The following is a 14298-nucleotide window of genomic DNA, read 5'->3' as shown; positions in this document are numbered from 1 at the left end:
CATCACTCAAAGTGAGTGACAGGGCACAGATGAGCAGTAATCAATCACTGCACATTTCTGCCCTCTTTTCCCTATATTACGGCTCTGGAATGGGCCCTTAAGTGTACTCAGAAAGAGTCCAAAAGCCTAAACAAGATACGCTACATAACAAAATTACTCTTTTCGTGACTCGTCAAGATCAGGCAGGACAGGTCCAGACTACGAACCCTTCCGAGCCACCTGCTCTCTAAAACACTTCTTGAGTGTTGAAATTGTCTTAATGTTTACATTTAGTTTGAGTTTTTGCTGTTTAACTCTGTTACTTGATGAGGATTGCGTAACGAGAAGTGAACATTTCCTTATCAAACCAAATGGTGTTCATGCAAAATCGCACGAGGCTGGAAGCAGGATTCGGACCTGCGCAGGGAAACCCCATTGATTTTGAGTCCAACGCCTTAACCACTCGGCCATTGCAGCTCCATGTTGTCGTATACGAGCCATTCGCTGCTCACGTCAGACCGAGACCTAAAAAATAAAGTAACCGAAGGAAGGGGCAGGTACCAGCAGGGCTCTGTTGCCCTCACTTATTTCGCTTGCTTTCATACAATTAATAAAAATAGCAACATGTATCACTCAAAGTGAGTGACAGGGCACAGATGAGCGGTAATCAATAACTGCACATTTCTACCCTCTTTTCCCTGTATTACAGCGCTGGGACTGGGCCCTTAAGTGTACTCAGAAAGAGTCCAAAAGCCTAAACAAGACACTCTACAAAAAAAAAATGACTCTTTTCGTGACTCGTCAAGATCAAGCAGGACAGGTCCAGACTACGAACCCTTTAAACCACCTGCTCTCTAAAACACTTCCAGAGTGTTGAAATTGTCGTAATGTTTACATTTAGTTTGAGTTTTTGCTGTTTAATTCTGTGACTTGATGAGGATTGCGTAACGAGAAGTGAACATTTCCTTAACAAACCAAATGGTGTTCATGCAAAATCACCCGATGCTGCAAGCAAGATGCGAACCTGCGCAGGGAAACCCCATTGAATTTCGAGTCCAACGCCTTAACCACTCGGCCATCGCAGCTCCATGAGTATGATGTCTCTGTTGTCGTATATGAGCCATGCGCTGCTCACGTCAGGCCGAGACCTAAAAAATAAAGTAACAAAAGGACGGGGCAGGAACCAGCAGTGCCCTGTTGCCCTCACTTATTTCACATGCTTTCATACAATTAATAAAAATAGCAACACGTATCACTCAAAGTGAGTGACAGGGCACAGATGAGCGGTAATCATTCACTGTGCATTTCTACCCTCTTTTCCCTCTATTACGGCGGTGGCAACGGGCCCTTAAGTGTACTCAGAAAAAGTCCAAAAGCCTAAACAAGACACGCTTCATAAAAAAAAATACTCTTTTCCTGACTTGTCTAGATCAGGCAGGACATGTCCAGACTACAAACCATTCCTAGCCACCTGCTCTCTGAAACACTTCCTGGGTGTAGAAATTGTCTCAATGTTTACATATAGTTTGAGTTTTTGCCGTTTAACTCTGTGACTTGATGAGGATTGCATAACGAGAAGTGAACATTTACTTAACTAAACCAAATGGTGTTCATGCAAAATATCATGACACTGCAAGCAGGATTCGAACCTACGTGGGGAAACCCCATTGGATTTCAAGTCCAACGCCTTAACCACTCGGCCATCGCAGCTGCGTGAGTATGACGTCACTGTTGTCGTATACGAGCCATGCGCTGCTCACATCAGGCCGAGACCTAAAAATTAAAGTAACGGAAGGACGGGGCACGTACCAGCAGTGCCCTGTCTCCCTCACTTATTTCGCATGCTTTCATACAATTAATAAAAATAGCAACAAGCATCACTCAAAGTGAGTGACAGGGCACAGATGAGCAGTAATCAATCACTTCACATTTCTGCCCTCTTTTCCCTATATTACGGCTCTGGAATGGGCCCTTAAGTGTACTCAGAAAGAATCCAAAAGCCTAAACAAGATACGCTACATAACAAAATTACTCTTTTCGTGACTCGTCAAGATCAGGCAGGACAGGTCCAGACTACGAACCCTTCCGAGCCACCTGCTCTCTAAAACACTTCCTGAGTGTTGAAATTGTCTTAATGTTTACATTTAGTTTGAGTTTTTGCTGTTTAACTCTGTTACTTGATGAGGATTGCGTAACGAGAAGTGAACATTTCCTTATCAAACCAAATGGTGTTCATGCAAAATCGCACGAGGCTGGAAGCAGGATTCGGACCTGCGCAGGGAAACCCCATTGATTTCGAGTCCAACGCCTTAACCACTCGGCCATTGCAGCTCCATGTTGTTGTATACGAGCCATTCGCTGCTCACGTCAGACCGAGACTTAAAAAATAAAGTAACCGAAGGAAGGGGCAGGTACCAGCAGGGCTCTGTTGCCCTCACTTATTTCGCTTGCTTTCATACAATTAATAAAAATAGCAACACGTATCACTCAAAGTGAGTGACAGGGCACAGATGAGCAGTAATCAATCACTGCGCATTTCTACCCTCTTTTCCCTATATTACAGCGTTGGGACTGGGCCCTTTAGTGTACTCAGAAAGAGTCCAAAAGCCTAAACAAGACACTCTACAAAAAAAAATGACTCTTTTCGTGACTCGTCAAGATCAAGCAGGACAGGTCCAGACTACGAACCCTTTAAACCACCTGCTCTCTAAAACACTTCCAGAGTGTTGAAATTGTCGTAATGTTTACATTTAGTTTGAGTTTTTGCTGTTTAATTCTATGACTTGATGAGGATTGCGTAACGAGAAGTGAACATTTCCTTAACAAACCAATTGGTGTTCACGCAAAATCGCCCGATGCTGCAAGCAGGATGCGAACCTGCGCAGGGAAACCCCATTGAATTTCGAGTCCAACGCCTTAACCACTCGGCCATCGCAGCTCCATGAGTATGATGTCTCTGTTGTCGTATATGAGCCATGCGCTGCTCACGTCAGGCCGAGACCTAAAAAATAAAGTAACAAAAGGACGGGGCAGGAACCAGCAGTGCCCTGTTGCCCTCACTTATTTCTCATGCTTTCATACAATTAATAAAAATAGCAACACGTATCACTCAAAGTGAGTGACAGGGCACAGATGAGCGGTAATCATTCACTGTGCATTTCTACCCTCTTTTCCCTCTATTACGGCGGTGGCAACGGGCCCTTAAGTGTACTCAGAAAAAGTCCAAAAGCCTAAACAAGACACGCTTCATAAAAAAAAAATACTCTTTTCCTGACTTGTCTAGATCAGGCAGGACATGTCCAGACTACAAACCATTCCTAGCCACCTGCTCTCTGAAACACTTCCTGGGTGTAGAAATTGTCTCAATGTTTACATATAGTTTGAGTTTTTGCCGTTTAACTCTGTGACTTGATGAGGATTGCATAACGAGAAGTGAACATTTACTTAACTAAACCAAATGGTGTTCATGCATAATATCATGACGCTGCAAGCAGGATTCGAACCTACGCGGGGAAACCCCATTGGATTTCAAGTCCAACGCCTTAACCACTCGGCCATCGCAGCTGCGTGAGTATGACGTCACTGTTGTCGTATACGAGCCATGCGCTGCTCACATCAGGCCGAGACCTAAAATTTAAAGTAACGGAAGGACGGGGCACGTACCAGCAGTGCCCTGTCTCCCTCACTTATTTCGCATGCTTTCATACAATTAATAAAAATAGCAACAAGCATCACTCAAAGTGAGTGACAGGGCACAGATGAGCAGTAATCAATCACTGCACATTTCTGCCCTCTTTTCCCTATATTACGGCTCTGGAATGGGCCCTTAAGTGTACTCAGAAAGAGTCCAAAAGCCTAAACAAGATATGCTACATAACAAAATTACTCTTTTCGTGACTCGTCAAGATCAGGCAGGACAGGTCCAGACTACGAACCCTTCCGAGCCACCTGCTCTCTAAAACACTTCCTGAGTGTTGAAATTGTCTTAATGTTTACATTTAGTTTGAGTTTTTGCTGTTTAACTCTGTTACTTGATGAGGATTGCGTAACGAGAAGTGAACATTTCCTTATCAAACCAAATGGTGTTCATGCAAAATCGCACGAGGCTGGAAGCAGGATTCGGACCTGCGCAGGGAAACCCCATTGATTTCGAGTCCAACGCCTTAACCACTCGGCCATTGCAGCTCCATGTTGTCGTATACGAGCCATTCGCTGCTCACGTCAGACCGAGACCTAAAAAATAAAGTAACCGAAGGAAGGGGCAGGTACCAGCAGGGCTCTGTTGCCCTCACTTATTTCGCTTGCTTTCATACAATTAATAAAAATAGCAACATGTATCACTCAAAGTGATTGACAGGGCACAGATGAGCAGTAATCAATCACTGCGCATTTCTACCCTCTTTTCCCTATATTACAGCGCTGGGACTGGGCCCTTAAGTGTACTCAGAAAGAGTCCAAAAGCCTAAACAAGACACTCTACAAAAAAAAAATGACTCTTTTCGTGACTCGTCAAGATCAAGCAGGACAGGTCCAGACTACGAACCCTTTAAACCACCTGCTCTCTAAAACACTTCCAGAGTGTTGAAATTGTCGTAATGTTTACATTTAGTTTGAGTTTTTGCTGTTTAATTCTGTGACTTGATGAGGATTGCGTAACGAGAAGTGAACATTTCCTTAACAAACCAAATGGTGTTCATGCAAAATCGCCCGATGCTGCAAGCAGGATGCGAACCTGCGCAGGGAAACCCCATTGAATTTCGAGTCCAACGCCTTAACCACTCGGCCATCGCAGCTCCATGTGTATGATGTCTCTGTTGTCGTATATGAGCCATGCGCTGCTCACGTCAGGCCGAGACCTAAAAAATAAAGTAACAAAAGGACGGGGCAGGAACCAGCAGTGCCCTGTTGCCCTCACTTATTTCACATGCTTTCATACAATTAATAAAAATAGCAACACGTATCACTCAAAGTGAGTGACAGGGCACAGATGAGCGGTAATCATTCACTGTGCATTTCTACCCTCTTTTCCCTCTATTACGGCGGTGGCAACGGGCCCTTAAGTGTACTCAGAAAAAGTCCAAAAGCCTAAACAAGACACGCTTCATAAAAAAAAAATACTCTTTTCCTGACTTGTCTAGATCAGGCAGGACATGTCCAGACTACAAACCATTCCTAGCCACCTGCTCTCTGAAACACTTCCTGGGTGTAGAAATTGTCTCAATGTTTACATATAGTTTGAGTTTTTGCCGTTTAACTCTGTGACTTGATGAGGATTGCATAACGAGAAGTGAACATTTACTTAACTAAACCAAATGGTGTTCATGCAAAATATCATGACGCTGCAAGCAGGATTCGAACCTACGCGGGGAAACCCCATTGGATTTCAAGTCCAACGCCTTAACCACTCGGCCATCGCAGCTGCGTGAGTATGAAGTCACTGTTGTCGTATACGAGCCATGCGCTGCTCACATCAGGCCGAGACCTAAAAATTAAAGTAACGGAAGGACGGGGCACGTACCAGCAGTGCCCTGTCTCCCTCACTTATTTCGCATGCTTTCATACAATTAATAAAAATAGCAACAAGCATCACTCAAAGTGAGTGACAGGGCACAGATGAGCAGTAATCAATCACTGCACATTTCTGCCCTCTTTTCCCTATATTACGGCTCTGGAATGGGCCCTTAAGTGTACTCAGAAAGAGTCCAAAAGCCTAAACAAGATACGCTACATAACAAAATTACTCTTTTCGTGACTCGTCAAGATCAGGCAGGACAGGTCCAGACTACGAACCCTTCCGAGCCACCTGCTCTCTAAAACACTTCCTGAGTGTTGAAATTGTCTTAATGTTTACATTTAGTTTGAGTTTTTGCTGTTTAACTCTGTTACTTGATGAGGATTGCGTAACGAGAAGTGAACATTTCCTTATCAAACCAAATGGTGTTCATGCAAAATCGCACGAGGCTGGAAGCAGGATTCGGACCTGCGCAGGGAAACCCCATTGATTTCGAGTCCAACGCCTTAACCACTCGGCCATTGCAGCTCCATGTTGTCGTATACGAGCCATTCGCTGCTCACGTCAGACCGAGACCTAAAAAATAAAGTAACCGAAGGAAGGGGCAGGTACCAGCAGGGCTCTGTTGCCCTCACTTATTTCGCTTGCTTTCATACAATTAATAAAAATAGCAACATGTATCACTCAAAGTGAGTGACAGGGCACAGATGAGCAGTAATCAATCACTGCGCATTTCTACCCTCTTTTCCCTATATTACAGCGCTGGGACTGGGCCCTTAAGTGTACTCAGAAAGAGTCCAAAAGCCTAAACAAGACACTCTACAAAAAAAAAATGACTCTTTTCGTGACTCGTCAAGATCAAGCAGGACAGGTCCAGACTACGAACCCTTTAAACCACCTGCTCTCTAAAACACTTCCAGAGTGTTGAAATTGTCGTAATGTTTACATATAGTTTGAGTTTTTGCTGTTTAATTCTGTGACTTGATGAGGATTGCGTAACGAGAAGTGAACATTTCCTTAACAAACCAAATGGTGTTCATGCAAAATCTCCCGATGCTGCAAGCAAGATGCGAACCTGCGCAGGGAAACCCCATTGAATTTCGAGTCCAACGCCTTAACCACTCAGCCATCGCAGCTCCATGAGTATGATGTCTCTGTTGTCGTATATGAGCCATGCGCTGCTCACGTCAGGCCGAGACCTAAAAAATAAAGTAACAAAAGGACGGGGCAGGAACCAGCAGTGCCCTGTTGCCCTCACTTATTTCACATGCTTCCATACAATTAATAAAAATAGCAACACGTATCACTCAAAGTGAGTGACAGGGCACAGATGAGCGGTAATCATTCACTGTGCATTTCTACCCTCTTTTCCCTCTATTACGGCGGTGGCAACGGGCCCTTAAGTGTACTCAGAAAAAGTCCAAAAGCCTAAACAAGACACGCTTCATAAAAAAAAAATACTCTTTTCCTGACTTGTCTAGATCAGGCAGGACATGTCCAGACTACAAACCATTCCTAGCCACCTGCTTTCTGAAACACTTCCTGGGTGTAGAAATTGTCTCAATGTTTACATATAGTTTGAGTTTTTGCCGTTTAACTCTGTGACTTGATGAGGATTGCATAACGAGAAGTGAACATTTACTTAACTAAACCAAATGGTGTTCATGCAAAATATCATGACGCTGCAAGCAGGATTCGAACCTACGCGGGGAAACCCCATTGGATTTCAAGTCCAACGCCTTAACCACTCGGCCATCGCAGCTGCGTGAGTATGACGTCACTGTTGTCGTATACGAGCCATGCGCTGCTCACATCAGGCCGAGACCTAAAAATTAAAGTAACGGAAGGACGGGGCACGTACCAGCAGTGCCCTGTCTCCCTCACTTATTTTGCATGCTTTCATACAATTAATAAAAATAGCAACAAGCATCACTCAAAGTGAGTGACAGGGCACAGATGAGCAGTAATCAATCACTGCACATTTCTGCCCTCTTTTCCCTATATTACGGCTCTGGAATGGGCCCTTAAGTGTACTCAGAAAGAATCCAAAAGCCTAAACAAGATACGCTACATAACAAAATTACTCTTTTCGTGACTCGTCAAGATCAGGCAGGACAGGTCCAGACTACGAACCCTTCTGAGCCACCTGCTCTCTAAAACACTTCCTGAGTGTTGAAATTGTCTTAATGTTTACATTTAGTTTGAGTTTTTGCTGTTTAACTCTGTTATTTGATGAGGATTGCGTAACGAGAAGTGAACATTTCCTTATCAAACCAAATGGTGTTCATGCAAAATCGCACGAGGCTGGAAGCAGGATTCGGACCTGCGCAGGGAAACCCCATTGATTTCGAGTCCAACGCCTTAACCACTCGGCCATTGCAGCTCCATGTTGTCGTATACGAGCCATTCGCTGCTCACGTCAGACCGAGACCTAAAAAATAAAGTAACCGAAGGAAGGGGCAGGTACCAGCAGGGCTCTGTTGCCCTCACTTATTTTGCTTGCTTTCATACAATTAATAAAAATAGCAACACGTATCACTCAAAGTGAGTGACAGGGCACAGATGAGCAGTAATCAATCACTGCGCATTTCTACCCTCTTTTCCCTATATTACAGCGTTGGGACTGGGCCCTTTAGTGTACTCAGAAAGAGTCCAAAAGCCTAAACAAGACACTCTACAAAAAAAAAATGACTCTTTTCGTGACTCGTCAAGATCAAGCAGGACAGGTCCAGACTACGAACCCTTTAAACCACCTGCTCTCTAAAACACTTCCAGAGTGTTGAAATTGTCGTAATGTTTACATTTAGTTTGAGTTTTTGCTGTTTAATTCTGTGACTTGATGAGGATTGCGTAACGAGAAGTGAACATTTCCTTAACAAACCAAATGGTGTTCATGCAAAATCGCCCGATGCTGCAAGCAGGATGCGAACCTGCGCAGGGAAACCCCATTGAATTTCGAGTCCAATGCCTTAACCACTCGGCCATCGCAGCTCCATGAGTATGATGTCTCTGTTGTCGTATATGAGCCATGCGCTGCTCACGTCAGGCCGAGACCTAAAAAATAAAGTAACAAAAGGACGGGGCAGGAACCAGCAGTGCCCTGTTGCCCTCACTTATTTCACATGCTTTCATACAATTAATAAAAATAGCAACACGTATCACTCAAAGTGAGTGACAGGGCAGAGATGAGCGGTAATCATTCACTGTGCATTTCTACCCTCTTTTCCCTCTATTACGGCGGTGGCAACGGGCCCTTAAGTGTACTCAGAAAAAGTCCAAAAGCCTAAACAAGACACGCTTCATAAAAAAAAAATACTCTTTTCCTGACTTGTCTAGATCAGGCAGGACATGTCCAGACTACAAACCATTCCTAGCCACCTGCTCTCTGAAACACTTCCTGGGTGTAGAAATTGTCTCAATGTTTACATATAGTTTGAGTTTTTGCCGTTTAACTCTGTGACTTGATGAGGATTGCATAACGAGAAGTGAACATTTACTTAACTAAACCAAATGGTGTTCATGGAAAATATCATGCCGCTGCAAGCAGGATTCGAACCTACGCGGGGAAACCCCATTGGATTTCAAGTCCAACGCCTTAACCACTCGGCCATCGCAGCTGCGTAAGTATGACGTCACTGTTGTCGTATACGAGCCATGCGCTGCTCACATCAGGCCGAGACCTAAAATTTAAAGTAACGGAAGGACGGGGCACGTACCAGCAGTGCCCTGTCTCCCTCACTTATTTCGCATGCTTTCATACAATTAATAAAAATAGCAACAAGCATCACTCAAAGTGAGTGACAGGGCACAGATGAGCAGTAATCAATCACTGCACATTTCTGCCCTCTTTTCCCTATATTACGGCTCTGGAATGGGCCCTTAAGTGTACTCAGAAAGAGTCCAAAAGCCTAAACAAGATACGCTACATAACAAAATTACTCTTTTCGTGACTCGTCAAGATCAGGCAGGACAGGTCCAGACTACGAACCCTTCCGAGCCACCTGCTCTCTAAAACACTTCCTGAGTGTTGAAATTGTCTTAATGTTTACATTTAGTTTGAGTTTTTGCTGTTTAACTCTGTTACTTGATGAGGATTGCGTAACGAGAAGTGAACATTTCCTTATCAAACCAAATGGTGTTCATGCAAAATCGCACGAGGCTGGAAGCAGGATTCGGACCTGCGCAGGGAAACCCCATTGATTTCGAGTCCAACGCCTTAACCACTCGGCCATTGCAGCTCCATGTTGTCGTATACGAGCCATTCCCTGCTCACGTCAGACCGAGACCTAAAAAATAAAGTAACCGAAGGAAGGGGCAGGTACCAGCAGGGCTCTGTTGCCCTCACTTATTTCGCTTGCTTTCATACAATTAATAAAAATAGCAACACGTATCACTCAAAGTGAGTGACAGGGCACAGATGAGCAGTAATCAATCACTGCGCATTTCTACCCTCTTTTCCCTATATTACAGCGCTGGGACTGGGCCCTTAAGTGTACTCAGAAAGAGTCCAAAAGCCTAAACAAGACACTCTACAAAAAAAAAATGACTCTTTTCGTGACTCGTCAAGATCAAGCAGGACAGGTCCAGACTACGAACCCTTTAAACCACCTGCTCTCTAAAACACTTCCAGAGTGTTGAAATTGTCGTAATGTTTACATTTAGTTTGAGTTTTTGCTGTTTAATTCTGTGACTTGATGAGGATTGCGTAACGAGAAGTGAACATTTCCTTAACAAACCAAATGGTGTTCATGCAAAATCACCCGATGCTGCAAGCAGGATGCGAACCTGCGCAGGGAAACCCCATTGAATTTCGAGTCCAACACCTTAACCACTCGGCCATCGCAGCTCCATGAGTATGATGTCTCTGTTGTCATATATGAGCCATGCGCTGCTCACGTCAGGCCGAGACCTAAAAAATAAAGTAACAAAAGGACGGGGCAGGAACCAGCAGTGCCCTGTTGCCCTCACTTATTTCACATGCTTTCATACAATTAATAAAAATAGCAACACGTATCACTCAAAGTGAGTGACAGGGCACAGATGAGCGGTAATCATTCACTGTGCATTTCTACCCTCTTTTCCCTCTATTACGGCGGTGGCAACGGGCCCTTAAGTGTACTCAGAAAAAGTCCAAAAGCCTAAACAAGACACGTTTCATAAAAAAAAAATACTCTTTTCCTGACTTGTCTAGATCAGGCAGGACATGTCCAGACTACAAACCATTCCTAGCCACCTGCTCTCTGAAACACTTCCTGGGTGTAGAAATTGTCTCAATGTTTACATATAGTTTGAGTTTTTGCCGTTTAACTCTGTGACTTGATGAGGATTGCATAACGAGAAGTGAACATTTACTTAACTAAACCAAATGGTGTTCATGCAAAATATCATGACGCTGAAAGCAGGATTCGAACCTACGCGGGGAAACCCCATTGGATTTCAAGTCCAACGCCTTAACCACTCGGCCATCGCAGCTGCGTGAGTATGACGTCACTGTTGTCGTATACGAGCCATGCGCTGCTCACATCAGGCCGAGACCTAAAAATTAAAGTAACGGAAGGACGGGGCACGTACCAGCAGTGCCCTGTCTCCCTCACTTATTTCGCATGCTTTCATACAATTAATAAAAATAGCAACAAGCATCACTCAAAGTGAGTGACAGGGCACAGATGAGCAGTAATCAATCACTGCACATTTCTGCCCTCTTTTCCCTATATTACGGCTCTGGAATGGGCCCTTAAGTGTACTCAGAAAGAGTCCAAAAGCCTAAACAAGATACGCTACATAACAAAATTACTCTTTTCGTGACTCGTCAAGATCAGGCAGGACAGGTCCAGACTACGAACCCTTCCGAGCCACCTGCTCTCTAAAACACTTCCTGAGTGTTGAAATTGTCTTAATGTTTACATTTAGTTTGAGTTTTTGCTGTTTAACTCTGTTACTTGATGAGGATTGCGTAACGAGAAGTGAACATTTCCTTATCAAACCAAATGGTGTTCATGCAAAATCGCACGAGGCTGGAAGCAGGATTCGGACCTGCGCAGGGAAACCCCATTGATTTCGAGTCCAACGCCTTAACCACTCGGCCATTGCAGCTCCATGTTGTCGTATACGAGCCATTCGCTGCTCACGTCAGACCGACACCTAAAAAATAAAGTAACCGAAGGAAGGGGCAGGTACCAGCAGGGCTCTGTTGCCCTCACTTATTTCGCTTGCTTTCATACAATTAATAAAAATAGCAACATGTATCACTCAAAGTGAGTGACAGGGCACAGATGAGCAGTAATCAATCACTGCGCATTTCTACCCTCTTTTCCCTATATTACAGCGCTGGGACTGGGCCCTTTAGTGTACTCAGAAAGAGTCCAAAAGCCTAAACAAGACACTCTACAAAAAAAAAATGACTCTTTTCGTGACTCGTCAAGATCAAGCAGGACAGGTCCAGACTACGAACCCTTTAAACCACCTGCTCTCTAAAACACTTCCAGAGTGTTGAAATTGTCGTAATGTTTACATTTAGTTTGAGTTTTTGCTGTTTAATTCTGTGACTTGATGAGGATTGCGTAACGAGAAGTGAACATTTCCTTAACAAACCAAATGGTGTTCATGCAAAATCGCCCGATGCTGCAAGCAGGATGCGAACCTGCGCAGGGAAACCCCATTGAATTTCAAGTCCAACGCCTTAACCACTCGGCCATCGCAGCTCCATGAGTATGATGTCTCTGTTGTCGTATATGAGCCATGCGCTGCTCACGTCAGGCCGAGACCTAAAAAATAAAGTAACAAAAGGACGGGGCAGGAACCAGCAGTGCCCTGTTGCCCTCACTTATTTCACATGCTTTCATACAATTAATAAAAATAGCAACACGTATCACTCAAAGTGAGTGACAGGGCACAGATGAGCGGTAATCATTCACTGTGCATTTCTACCCTCTTTTCCCTCTATTACGGCGGTGGCAACGGGCCCTTAAGTGTACTCAGAAAAAGTCCAAAAGCCTAAACAAGACACGCTTCATAAAAAAAAAATACTCTTTTCCTGACTTGTCTAGATCAGGCAGGACATGTCCAGACTACAAACCATTCCTAGCCACCTGCTCTCTGAAACACTTCCTGGGTGTAGAAATTGTCTCAATGTTTACATATAGTTTGAGTTTTTGCCGTTTAACTCTGTGACTTGATGAGGATTGCAAAACGAGAAGTGAACATTTACTTAACTAAACCAAATGGTGTTCATGCAAAATATCATGACGCTGCAAGCAGGATTAGAACCTACGCGGGGAAACCCCATTGGATTTCAAGTCCAACGCCTTAACCACTCGGCCATCGCAGCTGCGTGAGTATGACGTCACTGTTGTCGTATACGAGCCATGCGCTGCTCACATCAGGCCGAGACCTAAAAATTAAAGTAACGGAAGGACGGGGCACGTAACAGCAGTGCCCTGTCTCCCTCACTTATTTCGCATGCTTTCATACAATTAATAAAAATAGCAACAAGCATCACTCAAAGTGAGTGACAGGGCACAGATGAGCAGTAATCAATCACTGCACATTTCTGCCCTCTTTTCCCTATATTACGGCTCTGGAGTGGGCCCTTAAGTGTACTCAGAAAGAGTCCAAAAGCCTAAACAAGATACGCTACATAACAAAATTACTCTTTTCGTGATTCGTCAATATCAGGCAGGACAGGTCCAGACTACGAACCCTTCCGAGCCACCTGCTCTCTAAAACACTTCCTGAGTGTTGAAATTGTCTTAATGTTTACATTTAGTTTGAGTTTTTGCTGTTTAACTCTGTTACTTGATGAGGATTGCGTAACGAGAAGTGAACATTTCCTTATCAAACCAAATGGTGTTCATGCAAAATCGCACGAGGCTGGAAGCAGGATTCGGACCTGCGCAGGGAAACCCCATTGATTTCGAGTCCAACGCCTTAACCACTCGGCCATTGCAGCTCCATGTTGTCGTATACGAGCCATTCGCTGCTCACGTCAGACCGAGACCTAAAAAATAAAGTAACCGAAGGAAGGGGCAGGTACCAGCAGGGCTCTGTTGCCCTCACTTATTTCGCTTGCTTTCATACAATTAATAAAAATAGCAACACGTATCACTCAAAGTGAGTGACAGGGCACAGATGAGCAGTAATCAATCACTGCGCATTTCTACCCTCTTTTCCCTATATTACAGCGCTGGAACTGGGCCCTTTAGTGTACTCAGAAAGAGTCCAAAAGCCTAAACAAGACACTCTACAAAAAAAATGACTCTTTTCGTGACTCGTCAAGATCAAGCAGGACAGGTCCAGACTACGAACCCTTTAAACCACCTGCTCTCTAAAACACTTCCAGAGTGTTGAAATTGTCGTAATGTTTACATTTAGTTTGAGTTTTTGCTGTTTAATTCTGTGACTTGATGAGGATTGCGTAACGAGAAGTGAACATTTCCTTAACAAACCAAATGGTGTTCATGCAAAATCGCCCGATGCGAACCTGCGCAGGGAAACCCCATTGAATTTCGAGTCCAACGCCTTAACCACTCGGCCATCGCAGCTCCATGAGTATGATGTCTCTGTTGTCGTATATGAGCCATGCGCTGCTCACGTCAGGCCGAGACCTAAAAAATAAAGTAACAAAAGGACGGGGCAGGAACCAGCAGTGCCCTGTTGCCCTCACTTATTTCACATGCTTTCATACAATTAATAAAAATAGCAACACGTATCACTCAAAGTGAGTGACAGGGCACAGATGAGCGGTAATCATTCACTGTGCATTTCTACCCTCTTTTCCCTCTATTACGGCGGTGGCAACGGGCCCTTAA

The 14298-nt window shown here is 44.2% G+C and overlaps 14 non-coding genes across 14 annotated transcripts; all 14 read right to left on the bottom strand.

Moving 5' to 3' along the window:
• Positions 1 to 982: 982 nt before the first annotated feature.
• On the bottom strand, positions 983 to 1064 carry TRNAS-CGA (transfer RNA serine (anticodon CGA)). The gene has a single exon. It is a non-coding gene; the product is annotated as a tRNA-Ser (tRNA).
• A 543-nt stretch (positions 1065 to 1607) lies between these two features.
• TRNAS-UGA (transfer RNA serine (anticodon UGA)) lies at positions 1608 to 1689 on the bottom strand. Its single transcript has one exon. It is a non-coding gene; the product is annotated as a tRNA-Ser (tRNA).
• Positions 1690 to 2835: 1146 nt separating this feature from the next.
• TRNAS-CGA (transfer RNA serine (anticodon CGA)) lies at positions 2836 to 2917 on the bottom strand. The gene has a single exon. It is a non-coding gene; the product is annotated as a tRNA-Ser (tRNA).
• A 544-nt stretch (positions 2918 to 3461) lies between these two features.
• On the bottom strand, positions 3462 to 3543 carry TRNAS-UGA (transfer RNA serine (anticodon UGA)). Its single transcript has one exon. It is a non-coding gene; the product is annotated as a tRNA-Ser (tRNA).
• A 1147-nt stretch (positions 3544 to 4690) lies between these two features.
• On the bottom strand, positions 4691 to 4772 carry TRNAS-CGA (transfer RNA serine (anticodon CGA)). Its single transcript has one exon. It is a non-coding gene; the product is annotated as a tRNA-Ser (tRNA).
• Positions 4773 to 5316: 544 nt separating this feature from the next.
• Positions 5317 to 5398, bottom strand: TRNAS-UGA (transfer RNA serine (anticodon UGA)). The gene has a single exon. It is a non-coding gene; the product is annotated as a tRNA-Ser (tRNA).
• A 1147-nt stretch (positions 5399 to 6545) lies between these two features.
• Positions 6546 to 6627, bottom strand: TRNAS-CGA (transfer RNA serine (anticodon CGA)). Its single transcript has one exon. It is a non-coding gene; the product is annotated as a tRNA-Ser (tRNA).
• Positions 6628 to 7171: 544 nt separating this feature from the next.
• Positions 7172 to 7253, bottom strand: TRNAS-UGA (transfer RNA serine (anticodon UGA)). The gene has a single exon. It is a non-coding gene; the product is annotated as a tRNA-Ser (tRNA).
• Positions 7254 to 8400: 1147 nt separating this feature from the next.
• Positions 8401 to 8482, bottom strand: TRNAS-CGA (transfer RNA serine (anticodon CGA)). The gene has a single exon. It is a non-coding gene; the product is annotated as a tRNA-Ser (tRNA).
• Positions 8483 to 9026: 544 nt separating this feature from the next.
• TRNAS-UGA (transfer RNA serine (anticodon UGA)) lies at positions 9027 to 9108 on the bottom strand. The gene has a single exon. It is a non-coding gene; the product is annotated as a tRNA-Ser (tRNA).
• A 1147-nt stretch (positions 9109 to 10255) lies between these two features.
• TRNAS-CGA (transfer RNA serine (anticodon CGA)) lies at positions 10256 to 10337 on the bottom strand. Its single transcript has one exon. It is a non-coding gene; the product is annotated as a tRNA-Ser (tRNA).
• A 544-nt stretch (positions 10338 to 10881) lies between these two features.
• On the bottom strand, positions 10882 to 10963 carry TRNAS-UGA (transfer RNA serine (anticodon UGA)). The gene has a single exon. It is a non-coding gene; the product is annotated as a tRNA-Ser (tRNA).
• Positions 10964 to 12110: 1147 nt separating this feature from the next.
• On the bottom strand, positions 12111 to 12192 carry TRNAS-UGA (transfer RNA serine (anticodon UGA)). Its single transcript has one exon. It is a non-coding gene; the product is annotated as a tRNA-Ser (tRNA).
• Positions 12193 to 12736: 544 nt separating this feature from the next.
• TRNAS-UGA (transfer RNA serine (anticodon UGA)) lies at positions 12737 to 12818 on the bottom strand. Its single transcript has one exon. It is a non-coding gene; the product is annotated as a tRNA-Ser (tRNA).
• Positions 12819 to 14298: the final 1480 nt, after the last annotated feature.

Source organism: Lissotriton helveticus, chromosome 11 (genome assembly GCF_964261635.1).
Source record: "Lissotriton helveticus chromosome 11, aLisHel1.1, whole genome shotgun sequence".
In the NCBI taxonomy this organism is placed as follows: Eukaryota; Metazoa; Chordata; class Amphibia; order Caudata; family Salamandridae; genus Lissotriton; species Lissotriton helveticus.
This window is presented reverse-complemented; position numbering and strand designations above follow the sequence as displayed.